The sequence below is a fragment of the Dipodomys spectabilis genome, unplaced genomic scaffold (genome assembly GCF_019054845.1).
Source record: "Dipodomys spectabilis isolate Male_0828 unplaced genomic scaffold, ASM1905484v1 ptg000102l, whole genome shotgun sequence".
Lineage (NCBI taxonomy): Eukaryota > Metazoa > Chordata > Mammalia > Rodentia > Heteromyidae > Dipodomys > Dipodomys spectabilis.
In genome coordinates this window covers 6,994,958-7,022,916 of record NW_024870779.1, presented here as the reverse complement: position 1 = coordinate 7,022,916, position 27,959 = coordinate 6,994,958, and the positions used below count along the sequence as shown (strand labels likewise).

The window sequence follows — 27,959 nt, the reverse complement described above, 5'->3', positions numbered from 1 at the left end:
GGAGAAGATCTTCACTAGCCATACAACAGACAAGGGTCTCATATCTAAAATATACCTGGAACTCAAAAAATTAAATCCCCCAACAACAAACCCTCAAAGAAACAACTGTCCAATAAATAAGTGGGCTAAAGACTTAAAAGAGAAACTTCTTGAAGAAGAAAGAAGGATGGCCAATGGACACATGAAGAAATGCTCAACCTCCCTAGCCATAAAAGAAATGCACATCAAAACAACATTGAGATACCACCTCACCCCAGTTAGAATGCCTATAATCAAGAAATCTAATAACAACAGATGCTGGAGGGGATGTGGACAGAAGGGAACCCTACTGCATTGTTGGTGGGAATATAAACTTGTTCAACCACTTTGAAATGCCCACTTTTGGGCATTTACCCAAATGATCACAAACAAGACCATACTAAAGCTACCAGCACAACTATGTTTATTGCAGCATTATTTAAGATATGGAACCAACCCAGATGCCCTTCAGTAGATGAATGGATCAAGAAAATGTAGTATATATACACAATGGAATTCTATGCCTCCGTCAGAAAGAATGGCATAGCCCCATTTGTTAGGAAATGGAAAAACTTGAAAAAAATTATATTAAGTGAAGGAAGCCAGGCCCAAAGAAACATAGGTCCCACGGTTTCCCTTATTTACAATACCTAGTATATGTCTGAGACAAGCAGAAATGGTCAGATAAGTTGATGTTAGGCAAAATAAACCCCAAGATAAGGACTCAAATGTTTTTTTCTTTCTTTCTATTGTTTCTAACATATTTATAAAATATTTCTTTGTTGCTTAGTATGTCCCTCCCCTACAGTATAACCTGTTTTTACCCTGTACTTGATGTTGGTATAATGTGTGGAGGGGAAGGGAAAAAACAAATTGTTTAAATAGGGATACAGGTGGACCCATTGCAACAATGAGATGTACAAGACATTATATCAAAAAAGGAACTTTACAACTTTGGTGCGGGGTGGGAAAGGGTTGTGGGGGTAGATGAGAAGGGATTTTAAGGGGAAACAAAGGAGGAGGCAACAATGCTTGATAAGAAATATACCCATTACCTTGCCCATGTAATTGTAACCCCCTCTGTATGGTATTTTCACAATAAAAAAAATAGGTGCCAGATGCCTGTAATCCTAGCTGCTCAGGTAGCTGAGACCTGAGGATCTCAGTTCAAAGTCAACCCAGGCAGGAAAGTCCATGAGAATCTCCAATTAATGACCCTAGAACCAGAAGTAGAGCATGGCTCTAATGGTAGAGTGCCAGTCTTGAATAGAAAAGCTAACAGATGGAAGACAGCACCCAGGCCTAAGTTAAAGACCCAGTATCAACATTGTGTGTGTGTGTGTGTGTGTGTGTGTGTGTGTGTGTGTGTGTGTGTGTGTGTGTGTGTGATATTTTATAGGATTCCACTGTGTGGAATGGATGTCAGTGTGTTATTCCTAAAGGTGTATATCAGTTAGCATAGCTACTTTCTTTGGTAATTCTAGACCTGACAATATACCCTACATTCTGAAATGTGATTCCCCTAACTCCACAGTCCCCAGATCAACAGCAAAGCTCTGGAACCGATGTGATTCCAGAAGGATTCCATTCCTCTGGGGTTCAGTTTTAAATTAACACTTCTCCATGAAGTTCCATAGGGCATTCTGAAGTTTAGATCTGGTATTTCTCAGTAATATATTTAAACTATACCATAAATTTGAAAACTCTACCAGAGAGTAAGAAATAGGAAAAAGAGAGTAAGAAGAACCATGAGGAAACAGTTAGGGGACACTGATGGAAAGGGAGACTCATTAGACGTCATGTTAAATTGTAACCCCATTGTACAACCTTTGAAGTTTAAGTACTTTAAAAGAAAAGGAAAGAAAATACCAACTAAACACCTAGATTAAGGAAGAGGGAGAAGAGCAGGTGGTAGACTAGGAGGAGGAAGAGGAGGATAAAGAGGAAATCACGTCATTCATAGGAAAAGAGATGGAACTGGGGATCACGTTAAGTGAAATTAGCCAGATTCTGAAACAGTATTGCATATGTTCTCTCACATGTGGAGCCTTTAAACCAAGCAAGCATAAAAGATGTTGAAGTGAATGAACCATTAAAAAATAAGAAGAGGACTAATGAGATAGCAAGAGGAGATAAGTGTACGTAATAAGAGGAATCATAAATAAGATCAAGGAGTTGCATATAAAAGATTGTGGCAGTTTAGCCATTATGCTGTTGATGTGGGAAGTATTTTCAGTAAACACACCAGTGCTAGGTCCTAAATTATGTGCTACTTGCCAACCAATGTCACATTCTACTAAGCCCATTGACCAATTACAAGTTCTTGGACACAACTTGAAAGCAGCCCTTCTTGGTCATTTCAAAGAAATCCTTCACCATTTCCCTTTGGAATTATCCCACTCTATTTACCTTTGAACTCTAAAACAAATCAAAACCAAAGCTTTTCAAAACTTTATTAAAGAAGTCATGTAAAATCATTGCATATTTGTGTTAAGAAAGTATAGATGTGTGTGTGTGTGTGTGTGTGTGTGTGTGTACTTGTGTGGTTATTTGAAGATGAGAGTATCATGGACTTTCCTGCTCAGGCTGGCTTTGAACTGTGATCTTCAGATCTCAGCCTCTTGAGTAGCTACGATTACATGTGTGAGCCTCTAGTTGCCCAACCAGAAAACATATTTTAAATAACTATAACCTAAGGAAAGAAAGGAGTCTAGATTTTTTGATCAGGCACTTCCTTTTGTTAAAACATTATTTTATCTTTGCCTTGTTTTGTGAACTTCCTTTGAAAATTGATTAAATTGTCTCTACAATTAAAAAAATCTTCCTTAACCTTGTGTGTAATTTATATCTCTCCTCTGAGGCTCTGTTACAAGAATTTTCTACAACTGTGGAGAAGAAAACCATACTCCTGATTTTGAGTCAAGTATATTTTAAGTTGCCTACCTAAATTCTTTTTTTTCTGTTTTTTTTAAAATAAAATGAAATCAAGATATGTCACAGTTATCCCATCTATACATTTGGTTTTAACAAACCCTTACATTTTCTCTTTTGGATTTTCTTTTAGCCAAATAAAACCCTGGCCATGTCATTTAGTGCATATGTGTCAGTGGCGATACTTGGTCTCAACTTTTGCTCAGCATTCTTTTCTTTTCTTCTCTTTTCTTTTCTTTTCTTCTCTTTTCTTTTCCTTTCTCTCCTCTCCTCTCCTCTCCTCTCCGTTCCTTTCCCTTCCTTTCCCTCCCCTTCCCTCCCTTCCCCTCCCCTCCCTTTCCTTTCCTTTTTTTTCTTGCAAGTCCTGAGGTTCGAACTTAGGACTTGGTCACGATCCCTGAGATTTTCTTCTCAATGGTAGTACTCTGTCACTGAAGCCAAAGCTCCACTTCCAGCTCTCTGTGTGTGTGTGTGTGTGTGTGTGTGTGTGTGTGTGTATGTGTGTGTGTGTGTGTGTGTGTGTGTGTGTGTGTGTGTGTGTGTGTGTGTGTAGGGGATGGGTAAGTAATTAAAGATAAAACTCTCACAGACTTTTTCCTCAGGCTAGATCCTCCAATCTCAGCTTCCTGGTAGCTACGAGTATAGTATAAACAACCAAGCCAGCTTTGATCAGCCTTTTGCCTCATTGCTGGTGCTCTACCACTTGAGTTATGTCTCCAGTTCTATACGTTTTTCAATAAAAATGTTCACTTGTTGGCCTTTCCTGAGGGGCTGCCATCTTGAGCTGAAGATTTGGCTGCACAGATTCCCTTCATCAATGTGTATGAATATTGCACTGAGGGGAAGTGGTTAAAACAGCAAGAAGAAATCAATTTACATTTAGCATCAGATGCAGATGCAAGATTAATAAGAAGCTGGTATTTTCTGGGGCACATTTCAAGACTGAAAAAATGGCCCTATTATATCTGTCTTTAGAAGGAGTCACCAAGGAATGATAATAATAATAAAAAGAAAACCACAGTTAGAAGTAATTGGTGAGCTTCCTGACATCTCAGACTCATCATTGTGATCTCAGCTTCAGCCTTGGGTAAGTCATTAATAAAAGCTGGAACAAACGAATGAATGTGAAATCAGTCTGAAGTTATTCAGGTATGCTAATGCTACTGGATCAATTAATGTTTCAATGTAGAAAAATCATAGAAGAGCCAGTCTAGGTTAAAAAAAAAAGGAAAGACAAATTAAGCTACTATTGTGGTCACAAGTTGCAACAGAGGCTTGCTAACTTGCCAGCACCTTATAAACTGATGATTTAAGAGATCATTTTTGTGCTTCTCTGACTTCAGTTAACTGTCATAGATTCACTGTATCTTCTCTCGTGTTCTGAGTGCTCCAATTCAACTGCACATGTGAATAAGACTCCACCCAGCGCCTCACACCTGTAATCCTAGCTACTCATGAGGTGATATCTGAGGAGTGTGGTTCAAAGCTACCATAGGCAGGAAAGTCTGAGATTTCTTTTTTTTTTTTGGGGGGGAGGGTGGTCAGTTGTAGGGCTTGAACTCAAGAGTCTGGGCACTGTTCCTGGGCTCTTTTGCTCAAGACTGATGTGCTACTTCTGGTTTTCTGATGGTCAACTGGAGGTAAGAATCTCCTGCCCGGGTTGGTATTGAACTGCAGTCCTCAGATCTCAGTCTTCTGATTAGCTAGGATTACACATGTGAGCCACCGGCACCTGACTCAGCTTATAAAACTCTTTTCTCCAATGAATTGTCAAAAAATCCAGAAGTGGAGCTGTGACTCAAGTGGTAGAGCACTAGCCTTGGGCACAAAAGCTCAAGGACAGTGCCCAGACACTGAGTTTAAGACCCAGGACTGGCTCCAAAACAAAAAAAAAAACACATGTACCCCAGTGTATTTAAATATATACTACACATAGATATTATATACACACTATCTATTAAATCTGTATATTACATATGTATATATGATCACATATTGCTTTTAACTATTTAGTTTCTTTTGTGTATGCTAGTATGTAGCATGTGCTCTGACTTGGTTTTTTCTTGTAAGGCTGCTTCTCTATCACTTGAGCCATTCCTCTACTTTTGGCTTTTTGCTGATTAGAGATGAGTCTCAAGGTTTTGTCTACTCAGCTTGCCTCTAATCCTTAATCCTCAGCTCTAAAGCTCCTGAGTAACTAGGATTATAGGTATAAGCCACCAAGTCCTAGATTTAACTATTTAAATGTATGCATTTTCATCAACTTATAAACAAACAAAAAACATGATACTTAGCCTGGAACAGGTGGCTCATACCTGTAATCCTAGCTACTCAGGAGGCTGAGATCTGAGGATCAAAGTTAAAAGTCAGCCCAGGCAGAAAAATCTGTGAGACTCTATCCACCTAAAGCTGAAAGTGGAGCTGTAGTTCAAATGCTAGAGTGACAGCCTTGAACACAAGTGCTTAGATACAGTAGCTAGGCCCTGAGTTCAAGCCCCAGGAGCAACACACACAAAAGAAATGCATGTTTACTGTTCATTCAAAGTGTTAGATTTTAAGGAATGAATGTTAAAATTCTAGGCTTCTTATTTATAGTGACAATATCAGATCACTTATTAATGCTTTTTGTCGGGGAATGGAGAGAGAAAGAGACTGGAATTGAACACAAGGCCTTAGCATGACCCTATCCTTTTTTGTTTTAGTAATTTTTGAGTTAGGTCTTATAATGTTTCCCCTGGAACTTGGCTGGACCCTCTTCCTCTTACCTATGTCTTCCACACAGCTGGACTATTGGGACTGAACCACTATACAAACCTTGTTAACTGAGATGAGGTCTCACTAACTTTTTTGTCAACTTTCCTTGAACTGAGATCCTCCCAATCCCTGTCTCCCTACTGCTGCTCTTCAATCTGAAAGGGAAATTGGGGAGAAAGCAGATACACTTTTCCTGTATCAAACTGCAAACGTTCTCTAGTGACATTGTCGTGAGATTCTCTGTATACTCCCACATCAGAGACATCATCTGGAGGAAGCAATGCTCCACTCAGAAATGTCTTTAGACATTTGTAATGTTAAACAGACCATTGGCAGTTGAAGTAATCATCGACTTGATACCCCATTGAACTTCCTCCGTAACTTGAGAAGCTGATAGGATTTGACCTATCAGAGGGTACACTTAGAGGAAAATGAATGATTGATTATTGTCTCCCACTCATAAACTCCAGTAGAGTACTATGGTATGTTTTATTAATATTTTTTACTGTCATATCATATAAATATATTCATTCATGGACAGAATACTGATGTGCCAAACATAATTTTAATGCAAACAATGCAAAGATGAATAAAACATAGTCCCTTCCTGTAAGTCCCTTTCTATGCCCTTAGAAAGAGATGAAACCAAAAGATGGATAACTACAGTGTTGTAAAGTCACATAATACTAGTTGAAGTAGTTATGATAAGTAGGCTCTAGAATATGATGACTGTGCCTAACATAAGAAGCAAAGATCATTATAAATTTAAGCAATCCACAAAGAATTATATTTTTATGTAAAACATCCAAATTATGGGTAAATTTGGGTAGAAATATGGATAATTTGAATAGGAAAGATAGCATTTTTCTGTGTCCAAGTATGTCTAGAGACTCAGGAATAACCAAAATGAGAACTCCCTTAATTGGATGATCCTAGAATATCTAAGTGGGAGTCCTAAGTGTTGGCCTGAATATTAAAAAAGATCCTGCCGTGGAAAAACTGAGCACTTATCTTTGCAGGCTAGGTGAGAGTAGTTGCAAAGATTTCGGGGACCTGAGGAGCTTAGCCTGCACAGGAGGAACATATAGAGTATTGTGGCTGTAACGCAAGGAAGTCTGGGGAGACTGGAGAAGATGGTACAAGAGGCCAGTAGATTCCACTCTAGGGCTGCACGGACCACAATGCAAATTAGGGTCTAGAAACAGGCCACCAAGGGAAGGCCAGTAAGTTACTTGTAGGCCAAATATGAATATTTGAGTTAAAAATAGCAATATTAATTAATCCTCAAAAAGAATGAATATATAAGTCCCTGAATGTGTTTTTTTTAATCTAGCCCCTTTGAACTTTATGTCAGCAGTATACAAATGATTATCCATTGTGAGAAACATACAAGTAACTTATGAGGGAATTATTTCTGAATTTCCATATCTATATATTTCTGCCCTCAGAACACAAGATTTCAGATTGACAGGAAAAATAAGTGTTATTTTCTATGAGCAACTGGAATCATAATGTTCTAGAAACTCTGCTGGATCCCCATTGGTAATATTACCAAATAAGTAATTCCTTACAGCCTTCTTGACTAGAAGACTGTTGTAGACTTTTATTAGTCATGATGATTACAATGCAGATTTATTTCATTAAAGCTTATTTATTTCCTTTGAGAAATTGTCCCCTTTGCTTCAAGATGTTATCTGAGAACTTAGGATCAGTAAGAAAGATTAAACTATCACTATGGGGTAAATTTTCAAAGTGGTGCTTAGAATTTACCAGTATGAGACCCATTAACTTCCGTGAAATTCCTGCAGTTAAACCACTGCACGTGGCTTTGAAAATGTTCTACAGGATATCTTTGCGGTGCTTTTTGTTAAAGTATTAATAAATATCACAGAGCGACTCAGTACAAATCTGAATGCAGTATTTAAGAATGGGGCTAATGTACTTACTGTTCAATCAGAAGCAATCAGAATTAGAGTTTCAAGCTCCTTCTCTATTAAGTCAAAAGAACAATACAAATCCACCTTTGATTCTTCAAAGAGTATCCTTCTATAAGGGAATTTGGTGGAGGTCAATTAGAATCTAGTGCTCATAAAGCAGAACTCAGTACTTCTGAGACATTGTGTTGCTCACTCCGTAGCTGGAAAAATTGAAGCACTATGAAGCAAAGGTGCTTTGCTGTAAATCAGCTATGAAGCTGGAATTGAATTCCTGGCTCCTGATGGCTCCTGGCTTTACAGTATTGCCTTTTATAAGAGTCAAATTTAATTATAGTGTAATCCGTTTAATCTCCATGCAGAAGAATAACGAAAGTTCCGAGAAAATGAATTTATTAACAGATTAGTGAGAGACTATGTTACATAGATTAGCAACTTTCTTTTAAGGGATCTTGATTTTCAGTATTTTCTAGAATATGTTCAATGATATGAAGGGGATTATCCTAATTCTTCCAGCCAGAATTGGCAAAGAACTTTTTGACTTTTTCTCCTTTGAAACATCATGGAAAAGTTCCATTTGAAAATGGTGCAGGGCTGTCTTCTTTGTCAGGAAATAAAAACCTGATTAAAAATAAAAAACATCGTGGGAGAAAAAATGAGTAATTTTCCTTCACACCCCTCCTGGGCTAAAATAAAGAACTAAACTGAAATAAGTACTGAGCTTACAACCCCTCATGAAACAAAAAATGAGTGTGTGCCAGGCAACCCAAGGCTCATTCCTGTAATCCTAGCTACTCAGGAGGCTGAGACCTGAGGATCACAATTCATATCCAAAGCTAGCCCCAGAAGAAAAGTCTATGAGACTTTTATTTCTAATTTTAAAAAGCCAGAAGAGTGAAGGTAAGGCTCAAGTAGTAGAGAGCAAAATAGCTAAGGGGGAATACAAGGCCCCGAGTTCAAGCCCCATTACACACACACACACACACACACACACACACACACACACACACACACACACACACACACACACACACACACACACACACACCATGTGTGTATCACTATGCCTTTCTTCCATCTTTAGCTTTTGGTGACTTTTATAACACACACACACACACACACACACCATGTGTGTATCACTATGCCTTTCTTTCTTTCATCTTTAGCTTTTGGTGACTTTTATACCAATTGACCATGGCTTTCATGCTAGTCCATCCACTGTCTTATTACCTGCATTTGTATTAGAGAAAGAATCGTAGTTTTGAAGATCTCCCTTTGAGTCAGAGATCTCTGGAAAGAAATTTAACAGTTCTAATTATAAATCATGTATTTAAATTATCTCATATAATATATACTTCTCATATCCATCTTTCAAAGTAGAAGGAGATTATGCCTTAAAAATGGAGAATTCGGAAGTACTGAAAACTAATGCTTAAAATGGGTCTTTAAGAATAAGAGCATTGCATAAAAGGAAAAAAAACAAAAAAACATTTGAATACTTATCTTGGGGTTCATTCCCCTAACATCAACTTATCTGACCTTTTCTGCTTGACTCAGACATATACTAGTTATTGCAAATAAGGGAAACCATGGGACCTATGTTTCTTTGGGCCTGGCTTACTTCATTTAATATAATTTTAAGATGATTTCTCTGTTACTTTGTATATCCCTCCCCCACGGTATAACCCCTGCTTTTACTGTATTTGATGTTGGTATAATTTGTGGAGGGAAGGGCAAAAACAACTCGTTTAACTAGGGATACAGGTAGACCCATTGCAACAATGAGATGTACAAGTCATTATGTCAGAAAACAAACTTTACAACTTTGGTGGGGGGTGGGGGGAGGACCACGTTGGGGGAGAGGGGTGTATGGGAAGGGATGGGAAGAGGAAACAAAGAGGAGGCAACAATGCTTGATAAGAAATGTATTTGTTATCTTGCCCATGTAATTGTAACTCCTCTGTACGGTATTCTCATAAAAAAAAAAAAAAAAAAAAGAATAAGAGCATTGTCAAGGGTCACTCACGCAGCACATAATCAAGGCTGGGGATTGAGGAAGAGATTTGTTCATGCCAAATCCTGATTTCGTAATAACCCTTTACCACTATCTTGCTGTACCAACCATGTACCATACAAGAACAAACTAACAACCATATGAGCAACTCTGGGCTGTCTCCCAAATCTCCCTCTTCTATTCAGAGATGTTATCAAAAAGTCTTAAATAGAAATTGGCATTATAGGTCTGTGTGTGTGTGTGTGTGTGTGTGTGTGTGTGTGTGTGTGTATGTGTGTGTGCGTGTGTGTTTCCTGGGGCTTGAACTCAAAGCCTGGGCATTGCCCCTAAGCTCTTTTGCTCAAGGCTAGCACTTTACCACTTGAACCACAGCTCTACTTCTGGATTTTTTTTGTGGGTACTTTTTCCTTTCTTTTTTATTATTTTATTATTTTTTATTTTTATTTATTTTTACACTTCTGGATTTTTTGTGGTGGCTAATTGGAGATAAGAGTCTCATGGATATTTCTGCCCTGGCTGGCTTCCAACTGCAATCCTCAGATCTCAGCCTTCTGAGTAGCTAGGATTACAGGCACAAGCCGCTGGCACCCAGCTAGGAATCAGTATTATGAAAGAGGTGATTCTTCTCTAGATGGCTACATTTCTAAGATCTGCCATTTTGTTCAGCTTTTTGTTTAAAATAAGTTTACACTTACTACAAGTTACAATAATGGTACAAAACTATATTTGAACATACTCTTTGCCCAGCTTGCCCCAATAATAGCATCTCACCTAAGCGGAATGTAGTTATCAAAGACAGAAGGCTGATGCCCAACTACAGCCTTACAGATGTGTGTGTATGTGTGTGTATGCCAGTTCTGAAGATTGAACTCTAGGTCTGTGCTCTGTCCCTGAGCTTCTGTTTACTAAAGTGTAGTACTCTACCACGTGAGCCACCACTCCACTTCCTGCTTTTTCTGAGTAGTTTACTGGAGATAAGAATCTCATGGACTTTTCTGCTCAGGCCGTCTTCGAACCCACAATCCTCAGATCTCAATGGCTCATGCTTGATGTCCGAGTGATTCATTCAGACCCACAGATTTTTACCAGTTTCTGTATGCACTAAATTTTTACAACAATTGCTGGGAGATTTGTTCAGTGACCACCACAATCAAATACAGGTCTTTTCTCTTGGTGTGGCTTCCTTGCCGTTACCCTTTCAAAGTTACACCCCACCCCACCGCTTAACCCATGGGAACCAAGAATCTAATCTCTAGCACTAGAATCCTGTTATTTTTTAAAGTGTCTCTCCTCCCCTAGGAGATTACACTATAAGCATACACTAGTAATCTTTGGAAATTGGCTTCTTTTTCTCTCAGCATGGTGGTTCTTGAGCCCCATCCAAATTGTATCAGTAGTCATTCCTCCTTACTGCTGAGTCATATTCTGTGATGTGTAGGACAACCTGTTTCTCCATTACCAGCTACAGTTTATCTACTTTGTTACTAGACATTGGTTATTAGAAAAAGGTTCATTTTTTATGATCATTCATGTGGAACTATTTACATAAACATATATTGTTATGTATTTTAGGGTAAATGCCCATGAATGAGATTACAGGATCATATATTAAGTATTTCTTTAACTTTATCAAAAACTTCCCAAAATGTTTTTCTAGAATGCAGTCATTCATTCCTTCTAAAATATGGAAAGGTCTATGGTCCTGACCATAGCACTCCAGGCCTATGATACAAAATACCTATTAAATGACTAAAAATTTACACCTATGCTAGATTAAAATGAATTTTTCTATTCATATATAACTATGTTTCTGCCTTTAGTTTTTAATGAAAATTATTTTAGTAAGCAACATTTGCTGAAATTCATGTTTTATCATTTGGGTCAAGGAAAAAACTGAAAAAATACCCCATTAAGGAACATTTCTTCATGCCCTGATAGATGAACGTAAATTTTATGTTTACATAGATAAAATGTTAAGAGACCAATTAATGTAAAAACCCAGTAGTGTAGAAATTCCCGATGGACCATTACTTAAACCTAACTTTACTTTGTAGAAAGTCCTTATTCAAGCAAACTTTAATAAGACCAAGACTAAAGGATATGTGTAAACCATGGGAATTGCTGGCTCAAACTGTAATCTGAGCTAATCAGTAGGTTGAAATCTGAGGAATGAGGTTTGAAGCCAGCACTAGCTTTGCCAAAAGGTCCATGCTACTATCTCCATATTGCCAGCAAAAAGCTGGAGGAAGCTGAGAGCCCGTGGCTCACACCTATAATCCTAGCTACTTAGGAGACTGAATTCTGAGGATCGTGGTTCAAAGACAGCCCAGGCAGGAAAGTCCATGAGACTCTTATCTCCAATAAACCACTCAGAAAACTGGATGTGGCATTGTGGCTCAAGTAGTAGAGTGCTAGCCTTGAGCTGAAGAGTACAGGGACAGTGTCCAGGCCCAGAGTTCAAGCCCCATGACTGACAAAAAAACTGGAAGAAGAGGTGTGGTTCAAGTGGTAGAGTGTTAGCTTTGCATGAAAAAGCCAAGCAAGAGCATGAGGTCCTGAACTCAGGCCTCAATAAACACATACATAGATGAAATGAGATGTGATAGGTATATAATAAGTTGCCATAACTGACAATGGCAATAATTCCAGTCATGAAAATATCGGCTTTGTGTAATCTCTGACCAACCCTAGATCAATTAATTCAATCAGAATAAAATTGTCAACTCAAGTAAAGCTTGGTTGCATGTTATGTTGCCTATTTCTTTTCAAAATATCTTCATCAGTCAGTGCATATCTAGAAGTTGCCTGTTTATATACTGTAAAAATACTTTGTATGTGAGTGTGTGTGTGTATGCACGTGAGTGAGTATTTGTGCCAATATTAGAGTTTGAACTCAGGCCCTTGTGCTCTCATTTGGCTTTTTCACTTTTAGCTTTTTGTTAGTTAATTGCAGGTAAGTGTCTTGCAGACATTCTGTCTGTGCTGGCTTTGAACTGAGATCTTCAGATCTCAGCCTCCTGAGTAGCTAGGATTATAGGCATGAGCTACAGGTGCTTGGCCAAAATTTTATTTTTAAAAGTGAAGGGAGATAGTAGGAACCAAGCTAGGTACCTTTTGAATCTAGAGCTCTTTAAATGTAATAAATAGTTTGAGGGAAGGGTTGTTGGGTTAATCAGAGGGCATTTAGCTTTGTTTTTTTTTTTTTTTTACTGGTTATTAATTTTAGCTTAACCTGCATTGTTCCCAAGAGGGCTTCCTGGCTCCTTAGTGAGACCATCTATCCTGCAAGGTAATTCAAATGTGTCTCTTGTCATCTGTTCATCCACTTGTGATTACTCACGTCAGTGCTAACATCTTTTCACTCCTGCCCAGATAGTGGACGTCTCTCTGCCCATGTCATCCCAACCTCATGCATACCATTTGCTATTGTATTCCTAGGTCCCCACAGTTGCTAGCCACAGTGATTTTGTCCACAATGATTAAAATAGGGAACTATCATATGCTAGTGGCTCATGCTGGCTGAGAACTGAAGATTGTAGTTTGAAGCCAGATTTTCTCTCCTATTAACTGACAGAAAATCTGGAAGTGGAGCTGTGATGCAAGTGGTAGAGTGCTAACCTTGATTAAATAAGTTCAGGTACAGTGTCCAAGCCCTGTGTTTAAGCCCCAACAATGGCACGCAGGCACGCGCGCGCGCGCGAGCACACACACACACACACACACACACACACACACACACACACACACACACACACACACACACACACACACACACATGAGAAGAATCAGTCTGAAAACATTCACTGAAGAACCTCATCCCACCAAGCATAGAAAACCCTACATACAAAGTACAGAAAAGATACTTTCTACACGGGCAAGTATGACAGTTATCCAAGCAATTTAAGGTGAAAAACCAGCACCTTGACCTCAGATTTCAGGAGTTAGAAAAATAATTTTATTTGTTGGTTTGGGGTTTTTTTGGGGTCGTCATGGGGCCTAAACTCTGGGCCTGGGCGCTGTCCCTCAGCTCTTCAGCTCAAGGCTAGCACTTTACCACTTGAGCCACAGCGCCATTTCCGGCTTTTTTTTTCTGCTTATGTGGTACCGAGGAATCAAACCGAGGGCCTCTTGCATGCAAGGCAAGTGCTCTACCACTGAGCCACCTTCACAGCCCAGAAAAATAATTTTCAATCAAATCGTTTTATTCTCTACTTTAATTTGGACCTGTGAATGTGGTTATATATTTTTGAGTAAAGCTCTTGTTTTGCATGTTTATAATTTTATACTCTTCTAGAAGAGACTCTACTTCTATACTGCCTTTACCCCCCCCCCACCCCCATTTGTTTCTTCACTTCTGCCTTTTGCAGAAATATTTTAAATATTTGATTTGAGCCCCTACCACAGACTCCAAATCTGTGCTTGGAATTTACAGATTAAAGCACTGTAGCTAAGCCACAGGACATTTGCCATTATGTGACTTAAGAATCCACCTCTTATCAAGTTTCTGTGGTTTTCTGGGCTGTGCACTGGTCATAATGTTCAAATGTGCACATCTGAAACTATTTTTGAACTGCTTTCCCTTGATTCTTTTCCATCTTTGGTTAAATGGGAAAATAGTCACCTTCTGAGTGGTGCTGGACTCCTTCAGGCCATCTCCAGCCTCTTCAGAAGGGATTCCCATATACCATCACATGGTTTCAATAAATGTTGTTTTTCAGTTCTCCTTGAAACAGAGGGTGCCTTATTGAAAAAGCTCATGATGGTGGGAAAGAAATTGATAACGAGTAGCAAGTGTGTGCAAAGTAGAATGTTTTCCCCCACAGCTTCAGGACTTCTAACAAGACATTACATTTCACAGTCTGAGCTGCAGATTCAGTGCTGGTCATCATGAAGCATAAGGCTGTCTCTAGAAGTAAGGGTGGCATGATCTCCCGCCAGCCACTCTGGCACTCTCTTTCTTTCCATACAAGCACACATAAGAACAGTGGTATCCTTTGTAAAGTTCATAAGCAGTAGCTAAGAGAAGCAAATATGAAAGCCAGGCTCCAGTGCCTCACACCTGTAATCCTTGCTACTCAAAGCTGGTATCTGAGGACCACAGGTTCAATGTCAGCCCAGGCAGGAAAGTCTGTAAGATTTTTTTTTAAATCTCCAATTAACCAGCAAAAATTTGGAAGTAGAGGTGTAGCTCAAATAGTATAGCATCAGCATTGAGGGAAAAATACAAAGTTCCTATGTTCAAATCCCATACTGCTGCAAAACAAAAAAGAAAGGAAAAGGAAAAGAAAACAAAGTTTTGGAAACTAGTCTTTAGATCCAAACAGGCAATATTTTGGCAAGAATTTTATAAATAAATATGGGACTTTGATGAATCATTAGACCTGATCTCTCTAGTAAATATTTTATAAATAAAGATGGGACTTGGATGCATAATTAAACACCATCTATTTAGTTATTATTCTCACAAAAGCTACAAATATATAGATATAACCTATATATCTCAAATGGAAGCAAGCAGGATTTTCAAAATTATATGTGTCAGATACTTACGTCTGGCTTGTATTAACTGCTTCAAACAACTGTTTTTACTCTTCACTGAAGGAAAACTCCATTTTCACACCCCAGTGTTTATCCCTATTGGATTAGCTGAGTATCTAAACGGTATCCATTTCCTATTTCTAAAAATAAGAAATTGTGCATCAAAAAGATTAAGAGAGCTAGGTGAGCCAAGTAATTTTCAATTTCCTCACATGATACTTACACTAACTGCCCTCCACAAGTGTTCCTAGCTTAGTGACATTTGTACTCAAGTGGCATCTCCATTGCAAAACCCAAAGAACATAATCTAATGGAGGAATTTCCTGAAGATATTCTTTCAGAAATGTTTTAGTGGTAGATGATGATTATAGCCTTCATGTCTTCAGAAGCAATATGATGTTTCTCAAAGAAAACTGCATTTCCCAACACTACTAAATATAATACTATGATTCAAAAAGCCATTATTTTTTCAAGTGTTCCCACATTAAAAGATAATATTGAAAATGTGGTGTTTGCTGGTCACAGATGGCTCATGTCTATAATCCTACTTGGGAGGTTGAGATCTGAGGATCAAGGTTCAAAGCCATCCTGGGCAGGAAAGGCAAGGAGACTCTTAGCTCCAAACAAACAGCAAAATGAAGGAAATGGAGATGTAGCCCAAGTTATAGAGTACCATCCTTAAGTTTAAGACACAGTACTCCCTCTATCTCTGTCTCTGTCTCTGTCTCTGTCCTCCCCACTCCCCCCCCACACACATACACACACACACACACACACACACACACACACACATATAGGAAAGTGGGGTGTTTGTGTTTTCTATTACCTCAAAACTATGGTGATATTGTTTGTCTGTTGGTATATAAGCATTCAGGTTCTGACCCCAAGTGAGATCTTCAAGTGTTACATTTCACCAAAGGAGATTAGGGGATTCCCACTTTGATCGATTGGAAATTCAAACCTCTTCTAGATCTGCAGTCAACTAGTAGTTTGCGGCTCTGTTCAGGAACTGAAACTGGCTGCAGTTTTTCTGAACATTGTAAAAATGGCTGTTTCCAAAAGCCCAGCTTACAATAATCTAACAGAAAGCCCTAAACTAAATCATCCCAAAATACATGTACTATTCATCCTGTGATTTATAGAGAACTAGAACTGGTGGTATCATATCCAGATGATTTAGCCAAGAAACTAGATACTGAAAGGGAGTAGTCCTGTAGCAATAAATAATCATAATAATTAAAAACAGGCCAAAATATCAGGCGCTACTTTCAAGCCCCAATACTGTCAAAAAATGGTGGTGGTGGTGGTGATGATTATGATGATGATGATGATGATGTTGATGTAATCTGATCTTTAAAAATCTATCTCACTTACAGGAAATCTAAAGGTACTAACAGAACTATTATGGTTTCATCAGGACTTAATTCTCTTCTTGCTCCACTCAAGCTAATTTAATCTCCTTTCTTCTCCTTAAATACTCAGACAGGGCTGTGATCCCAAAAGCTTTTCATTTTTTTCTGGAACCCTTCTCCTTTAGGTATGGTCACAGCCAGACTTCTCTTTCTTAGGTGTCACCTCAAATGTCACCACCTCCAGGTTGTCTTCCCTGGCTATCCCGGCTCAAGTACCACTTTTTACCCTTCCACCTCCACCCTGATTAGCTTTGTATGCCTCTTGCTACTGACATTACATTCTGTAGCTTATGTATGAGTGTAATGGCAGCATAAACTTACAGAAAGTAACTCCAGGAGTGCATAAAACATTTCTGTTTTATATCCATTGTTCTTTCCTGGGGGCTTAGTTCATAGCAAGCATGCAAGGAAGAGAGATACTTGTTGAATGAATTAATGAATGGAAGGGGCAATTACCTTAACATTTGCTTGGAGAGGAATATTTTCAAAGTTCTCCAGCTGATGCTTTGAATTCATCCAATATCTAAAACGAGTAAGGTTCCACTGAGGCACTTCCCACTTTAATCCACTTCATGCTCAGGCTCCAGAAGCCCGTCCTGTGAGACGGATGGGGACATAGTTAGTGGCAGTGCTGACAGTCAAACCAGACACAGTGCAATGTTCTCTGTGCTTTCATAACTAATTCCTCTTCTGAAAGGTTGGAATTGTGACACATGAGCAAATATAACAGAACCATAAAAATCTCAGCTCCTCTTTGTCTTTTTTTCCTGGCAAGAAAACTTCTATGCAAAATAAAACAACAATGCAGAAACATTTCATCACAGACATGACAGTCACCACACTTGTCTCCCTCTGCTGTCCCACTGAGAGTACATAATTTATGAGCATTCTTGATTATAACAAGATTTTTACTAAATTTTACCTGAAATAATCTTTTTTGGAAGTGGGGGACAGATACTGTCTGCTTTACTCTTTTATTTCTAAAGCCATTCTCCACTCTGTAAACCTCTGCTATATTGCCTCCACACTCCAGCAATCTTGTGAAAACGTTCTAGTGTAGCATTGGGTAATAACCATTTGTTGGCAGTCATATTGCCTGTTTCAGCCCTACTGAATGTCTACCTTCCTGTTTTGCTGGTCTATCTACTAGAAGAAGAAAAAATTACTGAAAGTATGGAGTAAAATGCAAAGAGTCTGGGGTCAAATATCTATCGCTTTACTTCCTGGTCCATTTACTAGTCAAATGACTTTAGATTAAGATTCTTAAACTTTCTTAGAATCAACCTATTCTCTATAAAAGTTGCTGGTAAGCATCAATGGCTCACATCGTTAATCCTAGCTACTAAGGAGACTGAGATCTGAGGACTGTGCTTCAAAGTCAGTCCGGGCAGGAAAATCCTTGAAACCATGATGTCCAATTAACCAGCAAAAAAGAGCTGGAAGTGGGGCTGTGGCTCACATAGTACAATACCAGCCTTGGGAAAAAAAGTTAAGGGGTAAAGCCCCACCTGGCTCTGAGTTCAAGCCCCAGTACTAGTGTGTGCTTGTGTGTGTGTATGTGCACACACACACACACACACAAACACACACAAACACACGCACATAATTTTTTTGCAGATTCAAAAGTTAATTTGGAACCAGGAGCTGGGTGTCATGCCTGTAATCCTAGCTACTCAGGAGGCTGAGATCTGAGGATCGTGGTTCAAAGCCAGCCTGGGCAGAAAAACCCAGTGGTAGTGTGCTTGCCTTGAACTGAAGAGCTGAGGGACAGCTCCCAGGCCCAGAGTTCAAGCCCCATGACTGACCCAAAAAAATAAAAGTTAATTTGGTATTAGGTGTGCCAAGGTCAACTATGGGTTTAATATGTATTATCTCACTTAATCCTCACAACAATCTTGGAAGAGAAAAAATGGTTCCATTCTCTTATGTACAGGTAAGGACTCTAAACTCAGCAAGATTGATAGACCTGATGTCACTCCTCTAGGAAAGGACAGAATTTGGAATCCCAGGTTGTTTCTCATAGACTCCACACTCATAACCCCCGGGACTCCTTAGAGGACAATTAGTGTGAAGTAGGAAAGTCTGTATTAAGCACTCCTTGTAGCCTCATATATCAGAGCTGCTCAATAAATGTTGCCCATCTTCCTTCTCTTTCCCCACCAATGACTAAATAAATTACTGTGGTCCACATATGAACCCTCCTGGATCAGAGCTCCATTGCAAATAAATAATACTTCTCCCTTTCTTCATTATGACAACATTACATGCTTGCTATTAACTATTTAAGCAGATCATTTTGAGTTTTTTTGTTTTTTTTTAATTTTTATTGTGGAAATACTGTACAGAGGGGTTACAATTACATGGACAAGGTAATAAATACATTTCTAATCAAGCATTATTGCCTCCTCCTTTGTTTCTCCTTCCTAACCCTTCCCATATCCCCCCCGCTCCACTACCCCCCCCCCCCCCCCCCGCCTGGCCAAAGTTGTAAAGTTCATTATTTCACATTACGACTCGTACATCTCATTGTTGCAATGGCTCCACCTGTATCCCTATTTAAACAGTTTGTTTTTGCCCTTCCCCTCCACAAATTACACAAACATCAAATACAATGAAAGCAGGGGTTATACTGTGGGGGAGGGACATACAAAGAAACAAAGAAATAATCTTATAAATGTGTTAGAAACAATCACATGTAAGAAAAATCATTTGAATACTTACCTTGGGGTTCATTCACTTAACATCAACTTATCTGACCATTTCTGCTTGTCTCAATCATATACTTGTTATTGCAAATAAGGGAAACCATGGGACCTATGTTTCTTTGGGCTTGGCTTACTTCACTTAATATAATTTTTCCCAGTCTTTCCATTTCCTAACAAATGGGGCAATGTCATTCTTTCTGATGGAGGCATAGAATTCCATTGTGTATATATACCACATTTTCTTGATCCATTCATCTACTGAGGGGCATCTGGGTTGGTTCCATATCTTAGCTATGGTAAATAATGCTGCAATAAACGTAGTTGTGCTGGTAGCTTTAGTATGGTCTTGTTTGTGATCTTTTGGGTAAATGCCCCAAAGTGGGGTTGCTGGGTCATAGAGGAGCTCTATGTGAAGTCTTTTGAGGAACCTCCATACTTCTTTCCAAAGTGGTTGAACAAGTTTGAATTCTCACCAACAATGCAGTAAGGTTCCCTTCTGTCCACATCCCCTCCAGCATCTGTTGTTATTAGAGTTCTTGATTATAGCCATTCTAACTGGGGTGAGGTGGCATCTCAATGTTGTTTTGATTTGCATTTCTTTTATGGCTAGAGAGGTTGAGCATTTCTTCATATGTCTATTGGCCATCCTTCTTTCCTCTTCAGAGAAGTTTCTCTTTAAGTCCTTATCGCACTTATTTATTGGGCAGTTGTTTCTTTGAAGATTTGTTGTTGGGGGATTTAATTTTTTGAGTTCCAGGCATATTTTAGATATGAGACCCTTGTCTATTGTATAGCTAATGAAGATCTTCTCCCAATCCGTGGGCTTTCTATTGATCTTGCTAGCTATGTCCTTTGCCATCCAGAAGCTCTGCAATTTTATGCAATCCCATCTGTCCAACCTTTGATTTGTTGTGTTTCTGGGTCTCAATTAAGAAAAATTTCAACTTGTGCCAAGGAGACCTAGGATTTCTCCTATTCCATCCTGTAATGTTTTCAGAGTGTCAGCTTTGACTCTGAGGTCTTTGATCCATTTGGAGTTGATTCTGGTGCAGGGTGATATATAAGGATCTAGCTTTAGTTTTCTACAAGTAGTTAACCGATTTTGCCAGCACCATTTACTGAAGAGGCTTTTTTCTATTCTATTTTTTTAGCTCCCTTATTGAAGATTAGATGGCTATAGGTCTGTAGGTTCATTTCTGGGTTTTCAATTCTGTTCCATTGGTCCTGAGGTCTGTTCTTGTGCCAGTACCAAAAAAGTCTAGTGGCATGGCTCAGGTGGTAAAACACCTAGTAAGTGTGAAACCCAGACTTTAAACCCTAATTTTTATATAACACATGGATGGAGAGCCTGGATTGGTTGGACCTCAAGTGGATAAACTTTCCAATCCTCCAGTCCTTGCCCGGGAAAGGAAGTACCATTTTATCTAGGATTTATTCTTTTTTTAGAAATTCTAGTTGTTTTTTTTTTTTTTGGGTCCGGTCGTGGGGCCTGAACTCTGGGCCTGGGCACTGTCCCTCAGCTCTTCAGCTCAAGGCTAGCGCTCTACCACTTGAGCCACAATGCCACTTCCGGCTTTTTTTTTTTCTTTTTGTTTATGTGGTGCTAAGGAATCGAACCCAGGCCTCAGGCATGCAAGGCAAGCGCTCTACCACTGAGCCATCTTCCCAGCCCCTAGTTGGTTTTAATTTAGATGAATAATTATCAATGCCTTCTTACTATTCTAAACATGCCAATGTAAACTTTTTTTTTACTAACAGTCACAAACTTTCATTAGGAAAAATTTCTAAAACTAAAATGAAATAACAGGTATTCAAATTTTTCACGTTTTTGGCAAAGAATGCCAAATTGCCTCCTACCCCCCAAAATACTGCTTTATCTTTACAGTAAACTTTGATGAAAGAAGGTTCTATCTTCTTACTTTCTAGTATTGATTATTTATTATTTGTTATTTATTATTATGTATTATATATATGTTATTTATTATTGATTATTTATTATTTGTGGGTTTGGACCCACAGCCTTGTGCTAGCTAAGCCTGCTTGCTAAGCTGTAGATTTACCACTTGAGCCATGCTGTCAGTCTGTTTTTAGGTAGTTGTTTTGGGAATGGAGTCTTAGAGACTTTCCTACCCAGGCTGGCATCAAACATAGATCCTCCAAATCTCAGCCTCATAAATAGCTAAACTTACAGATTTTAATCACCTTGTGCCCAGCTAGATTCTTGATCAATTAAAATGCTGTCACTTTGATAGTGAAATGGTATATGACATTTAATTTTGAAAACTAAGATTGGTCAATGGTATGGCTCAAGTGGTATAGTACCTGCCAAATAACAAAAATAAAATATAGTTAACATTTCCAAACTATGCTATAGAGAACTTATTTGCATATATTTATTCACATTTTTATGTCTTCTTAGAATAAATTTGAATGTATGTATTCTGTCCAGTTTTCAACTACTATATTTTGTGTTTTTATGTATTAAATACATGATTGCTTTTCATTACATATATATTGCATATTTTCCCAGGTTTGCCTTTGCATCTAAATCTGTGTGAGAATTTTTATTATATGTAATGTGTAATTTTTGCATATTTGTACCTCAGCCTCAGAACTACAAAATGAGGAAAATTCAATTTTATGACACTTAAAATTGTAAAATTGTATTTATTTTTGTGCTGGCTCTAAGAAAATAACTACTCAAAGAAGCGTCGAGTGCTACCGTGTGAGGGTGCAGTGGTACAGTGCTGTCTGCTACTTTTATGTGAAATGCCCTGAATTCAAGCCTCATTATTTCATGAAGGAGGCAGGGTAGGTTTTGGCTATCCATATAGGCAATTGCTATGCTTATAATAGTCTGGGCAATATGTGAAAATGCTTAGAGCCATGTTTATCATGTACTAACAGTAAATTTATTTATTACTGTTGGTATTATTGACATTGTTGTTTTATATTAGCAAGGGGAAAGAAACAAGTATTGTCATACATTGTTTATGAAAATCAGTACCATATATAGAATATCTTAACAATCTAATTTCTAGGAATTTATCCTTAGAAAAATACCCATAAAGTGACACGTTGAATTGAAATCTCTTTGTACAACTACTTAATGATAGTAAAAAGAAAAAACAGAACCTTGCACTAGTGGCTCCCACCTGTAATTTTAGCTACTTAAGAGCTGGGATCTGAGGATTGAGCTTCAAAATCAGCCCAAACAGGAAAATTCTTGAGACTCTTCTCTCCAACTAACTATACAAAGCTGGAAGTGGAGCTAGAGCTAGAGTGCTGGCCTTGAGCATGCACAAGGCCAGCACTCAAGCCCAGAGTTCAGGCCCCAGAACTAGAAAAAAAATGCAAAAGGAAAGAAAAGAAAAAGACAGAAAGAAAAACTGGAAGGAAGATAGGAAGGAATTTATGATGGAAAGAGGGAGAAAGGAGGGGGCAGGGAGGTAGGAAAAGAATAGCTATAAAATAGATGTACAGAGAATTAGTACCATCTAATTTTTATACATTTATCTTTAAAGAATATTTAGGCTAGGAATGTGACTTAGTGGTAGAGTGCTTGCCTAGCATGCATGAAGCCCTGGGTTCAATTCCTCAGTACCACATACACAGAAAAAAACGGAAGTGGCTCTCTGGCTCCAGTGATAGAGCCACTAGCCTTGAGTAAAAGAAGCTCAGGGCCAGGCCCTAAGTTCAAGCCCTATGAATGGCAGAAAAAATATTTTTAAACTGATGTATAGAACTTGGTGCATCTGTAATTCCAGCTACTTTGGAGGCAGAGATCAGAAACATTACACTCTGAAGCAGTCAGCTCTGGGCAAAGTTAATGACACCCCCATCTCAACAAGTAAGTTCAATGTGATAGTTCACAGCTGTAATTCCAGCTAGTAGGGATTCCTAATAGATAGAAGAACTGTAGTCCAAGGCTGTCCCTAAACAAAAATGCAAGATCCTGCCTGAAAAACTAAAGGAAGCAAAATAAAGATTCCAAGTGTGGCTCATGGGGTAGAGCACTTCCCTAGCAAGTATGATACTTTGAGTCCAAAACCCAGTATTGCCAAGACAAAAATATACAGGCCTGCTCATTTTAACATCACTTTGTAACATAAAGGGAGGACAAGAAAAAATACAACGTTTAGGGATTTCATATTGGTTGCCCTTTGATTTTTCCAGAAAGAACAAGATGAAATGAATTTTAAGTGTAAGGAGGAAATTTATGTTAGGTATGAGGAAACATTTTCTTAGACTGATGAATGATGAAAAGGAAAGACAGGAAGGAAGGAAGGAAGGAAAGAAGGGAAGGAGGGAGGGAGGGAGGGGAAGGGAGGGAGAGAGGGGAAAGGAGGGAGGGAGGGAGGGAGGGAGGGAAGGGAGGGAGAGAAAGAAAGAGTGGGAGAAGGAGGAGAAGGAGGGAGGGGGCAGGAAATCTCCAGAAAGTATTTTCATCTAGGAATTAAGGTTGAGCCCTCTGGTAGCTGAACTCTAGAAAATGTATGGATTCTTATAAACACTAGTTTGAAAATGTTCATCCTGGCTTTTCTCAACCCCTATGACTTATTCTTCCCATTTTGATTTAAACTGTGCTAAACTACATCTTTGAATGGACACATTATATAGTGTAATTAGGGCAACACCGCAGCCTGTCAAGTGCAGGTGTATAAGTGGCTTTGTTTTAACACAGTCCTTGGCTTAAGAAGGGGCAGCTTTGGATATGAATCCACCTGCTAATAAGAATGCTGTGGTATTTCAATGGCTAATCCACTGTGATCGATTCATATTGATGCTGCTGACTAAATCATTCCAGTTTCCAGCAGAGTCCAGTAATAAGCCCCTTCACAATCCCTGCGTGCCTTAAATGTCCTTACAGTGTTTGCTTCACTCAAACTTTGCAGTCTCCTCAAATGTCCCAAACTCATCAATAAATCACTTGAAATGATTCAGTAAGTTTGTGGAGCAACTTCATAATACTGTATCTTTCACATCTCTATTCAGCTGCTTATAATCAATAACCACTTTTTCACCATTCCACAGCTCGTTTGTCTGTCTCCTCTGGGAGAGGTGGATTTTAGAGTCTGGGATTGCATGCTTTTCTTTTCCATGCAATTCAGTGCTCATCCTTATTTATTAGCAGGTCTGTTTCTTTCCCTAGCCCCATTTTCTCTTGATACATCTATAAAAGTACCATCTGTTCTTAGCAACATTTTATTTCTACATTACCCTCCCAGTTCTCTCCCCTGAATGTTTTATGTGACAATAATTTATTCTTGATTTGTTATTCACCTGCTTTCACAACTTCATCTTCCCTCCACCCCCATGCTGCCCTTGGTTTTCTTCATCTGAGCAGTGGTGCACTTAGCTCCTAAAAGCACAGCTTTGGAGTCAAGTAGGAGGCCAAAGTACAGACGTTGGGCCTTGGTCTTTGACCACTACCAAACCCATCTGCTTCTGTTAGATGGTTATGGTACTGTTGTTTGAAGGATTAAATATAAGAATGTATTAAAGTTTTTCAACTTCAGCACTACTGACATTTGGAACCAAGTCGTGTGTGTGTATGTGTGTGTGCACGCACGCGTGCGCGCACGTGCGTATGCGCATGCTTATGCCTACCCATATGCATATAAGTGTGTAACTGCAGTACTGAGGCTTGAATTCAGGGCTTAGGCACTATTTATTAGCTTTTTCCACTCAAGGCTGAAACTCTACCACTTGAGCCACATCCCCACAGAGTTTCACAGACTTTCCTGCCTGAGTTGACTTGGAACTGCAATCCTCAGATCTCAGCCTCCTGATTAGCTAGGATTACAGGTATGAGCCTCCAGCTCTTGGCTCGTGACTGTCATTTATAATTCCTGAGACCTGAAGGCTATTTAGCAACAACCCTGGCCTATAATACTAAAGCCCAACTGTAACCCTGTTCCCATTTGTGACAAGCACATACATCTCTGGACATTGCCAGATGACCTTTGGGAGGCAAAATCATCTTCCTTCAAAATCATTATCTTGCCCATGTAATTGTAACCCCTCTGTACAGTATTTTCACAATAAAAAAAACAAAAGACACAATCATTGATGCCCACCAAACTTGTGGGGATTGATGGATGGTCTGAAGAATGTGTAAGGACCAAGGGCTGGTCCTTAGTTAACTATTTAAACCAGGAAAGGTAAACAAATGAACTAAAGCCATTCAAATAAACCTGCATACCTTCATGCTAATTGTTACTACAAATAGTCCACTAGGGCTATTTATACCTTACATGAAAATATACCCCTGAAGGAAACACAAGGTCCCTATGTTTCAGTATTTTAGAGGATTAATTAGTGATACATCTTAATGTATCCTCCTGGTTTATTCTATAAATTTTAATAGATGACAGTTTATGTTGCAGTAGAATTTATTGATCCTTTGGTAAATTTTCATATCTAGTTTAAATTGATGTCCCAGATATTAAACCACTGATGTGGTAAGAGAATAAAGTTCAAACTACCTTTAGGTGTTTATTAATGTAAGTTTGATCAATAGCATTCACATTTCAGGCACTCTTTTAGGTACTAGAACTATATTATTGAAAAATAATAGTTATTCAAGCTCATAGAGCCTCTATTCTAGAAAGCAATGAGCCACAAAAACAACCAACACAGTAAGAAATATAAAAGTAAGAAGTTCTCATAACTTAAATATTAGCCTAGAAAAATTATCTAGATAATGCTTACAGGAAAATCCTGGTACTTGGCTAGAACTCAACCAGGACCAGTATTGTGATAATGTTCACCATGAACCATTTGGTTGCTTATCTGTGATTTCATTATCTGAACTCTGACTTTTTCATCTGATTTGAATTACAATGAAGGTGTTAACTCAGTTCTGCTGTTACTTTCACATACTTTGTCATTTCAGACATTTAGATTATGACTCACCCCGTGCATAACTTTTGTAATTGTCTCAAACTAGCAGTGTTCCTTTTACTTACCTTGTTCTTCTCTTAATGAATTAACTATATTATATGGTCTTTGTGCTGTAGTATAAATCCTGAATTTTTAAATTTGTGCTTTGTATTCTTCACTTGTCCACCTGTAAAATGCAGCCTATAGAATAGCTAACTCATAAGATTCTTACAAAACTTAAGAAAGATAATGTTTAAGACCACAAAGAAATTCCAAGTGCAGTAATACTGATTTGTGGGTTGTTTTTCTGCACTCCTCCTAGCCATCTACTTGTATGTACTGTTTCAAATACCTAACACAATGAATGAAATACTGTATCTCTTTCTTTCCTGGGTATTGAGAAGATGAAATGTTTCAATGAAATATAAGCCAGCATAAATGTCCTGCAGGGCCATATAAGGAAAGTGTCTTTATCTGTAAATTACTATGCTCAGAGCAAATATCACCAAATGATAAAAACCATCATCTGTGATTGTTCATAGCTCGTTCTTTACATATTCTTTCTTATTTAAAGTGATACTCATTTTAGGAAATCCCATAGAGATTCATCATTAATAATTATAACAGAGGCTAGTAGGAGGAATGGCTGAATGAAAAAAGGAATGGGACACAAGTACACCCAGACTACTCAGTATATACAAGTGACAAAGAAAGTGGGAAATATGAATGAATCTGGGGAGGAGGGAACAGACGGGAGAAGGGAGAATGATGGACATGCTAAATTGCAAACCCTGTGAAACTCCCTTATATGACTTTTGGAAGTTCAGAAAAAAACATTAATTAAATTTTAAAAATGCAAATGATAATTTAGACAACGAAATTGATGTTATCTGAGGATTTAGGCCCATTTCTGTGCCAAGTAGAGAATTAAGTAGCAAAAGAGTAGTAAAGTATAATAGAACACAAGTTTATCGAAAGGACAGCACACACCCTGCAGGGAGAGGCCCCAGACCAAGGAGTCCAATGATGTCCTCCAGAGAAGTGGCCTCTGTGCTTTACTAATTCTCCTTCTCCCCCTATATCAGGGAGGGCCCATGCATTAACTTGAGTCCCTCATTGGCCACTGCACTTGCCTGGAAGTAAATCTGATTGGCCATCCTAATCATGCACAATTACAGAAATGGCTCTGGTTGGTCATACCCAACCTAAACAATGTAGTATTTCACTGTGGATATAGAATTTTGATCAGGAACCCAGAGCCTTATGGGAATAAGTGTCATGGCAGACCACAAGTTCTCTGACACATGTTATATCCACCATTATTCCATCCCCATCTGCCTAACAGTTCCCCTTGCCCATTCCCCAAATGTCCTTTATCACCTGACTCTTGACTCCTACAGATAATTAATCGTAATAACCAATGAATATTCTAACTTATTTTTCCTAGTCATATTGATGGGAATCTGCTTTGTGCTCATAATTCCATGCTACTCCCCTCTCAGCCCAATTCTTTTTATGTATCCAAAGATCCTATATGAAGAACTTGCCTCTCCTCCCCTTGGCCCTATCATTTTATGTATCTAAAGATGCAATATAAAGGATTGACTCCCACCCTATTGTCCCAGGCCCATACAGACCCCAGGCAAAATCCCAAGTATGTGTGAAGTTCAGGCAGGGCAATCCACCTAAGCCCAGCTGTAAACATCCCACTGTGAGCCCAACTGAAAGGCCCCCCACCTTCCTTGACCTAGTGGCTTTTAAATCATTC

At 38.7% G+C, this 27,959-nt stretch overlaps 1 protein-coding gene across 1 annotated transcript in view; it reads left to right on the top strand.

Annotated features, from left to right (window-relative positions):
- The window catches only part of Kcnq5 (potassium voltage-gated channel subfamily Q member 5), a 541,548-nt gene that overhangs the window by 404,286 nt on the left and 109,303 nt on the right, over window positions 1-27,959 (top strand). The window lies entirely within an intron of this gene.